We start from the raw sequence: 1,075 nt of genomic DNA on the forward strand, positions 1-1,075 counted from the left end.
AAATATACCAGGATGTGGGCTTTAGGTTTGCCCTGGCGTCTATGTTGTGTGTAGCCTGTTTGATATCAGCTGTTGGGAGGGACGAAGGGATGGCTCCCGCCCTTGTAATAGCGCTGTCAAATGTTTCTGTCGGTAGTTGGTAGTGGCTTTGTAGTTCCGAAGACATTGTGGTTTCTTCTATATGAAATTGGAGAGAGAGAGAGATCTCTTTATCAAAAAATATATATACACCGAGGAACCAAAGGGTATTTCCCTTGTTTCGACCAGCTATTTTCCCCATTGGTTTTCTTCATGCACTTGCATGGACCGAGCCACACCTCCCAACCTCTTACAAATGGGCTACACCCATCGCCAAAAACTTCCACATAAACCAACGGCATGACTCAGCCAAAATCCTGCATGGAATGTCAAATTGGGGACCTCAATGAAGTGAGAGGGCTCCCAACCCCATGGAGCTTAGGCCTCTTTTGGTTTATGGGAATTTTATAGAAATTCTAAAGGATAGTAATTTTGTAGGAAAAATTTCTTTTGAGCCCTTTGGTTTGTAGGAACAGATTCATATTCCTCTGTACAATGGGAACCAATCCTTCACATTTCAAAAGAATTTTTTTCAGCCTAGACCCAATGAAAAAGTTTGTATCCTCTGAATCAAATGGTATCTCTTTCCCTATAGGAAATGAAATACTCCCTCCGTTCCAAAATATAAGTCTTTTTAGACATTTCAAATGGACTATAACATACGGATGTATGTAGACATATTTTAGAGTATAGATTCACTCATTTTGCTCCGTATGTAGTCACCTATTGGAATCTCTAGAAAGACTTATATTTTGGAACGGAGGAAGTAGATGTAATACCACTACATGTATATCGTGGTACTACTACACAAAAATGATATTGTGGTACTACTACACAATTTCACGTTTAAATGATACCGTGACACCAATTAAAAAATTCCAGAAATTTTGAGTACATTTGTGAATGTTCACGAGATATGTGTCTAAAATCTCTGAATACTTCAAATCCGATTTCGAGATATACATAGAGAAACAAAAATGGCAAATCCAGAGGTTAA

Source organism: Triticum dicoccoides, chromosome 2A, assembly GCF_002162155.2.
Source record: "Triticum dicoccoides isolate Atlit2015 ecotype Zavitan chromosome 2A, WEW_v2.0, whole genome shotgun sequence".
NCBI lineage: Eukaryota > Viridiplantae > Streptophyta > Magnoliopsida > Poales > Poaceae > Triticum > Triticum dicoccoides.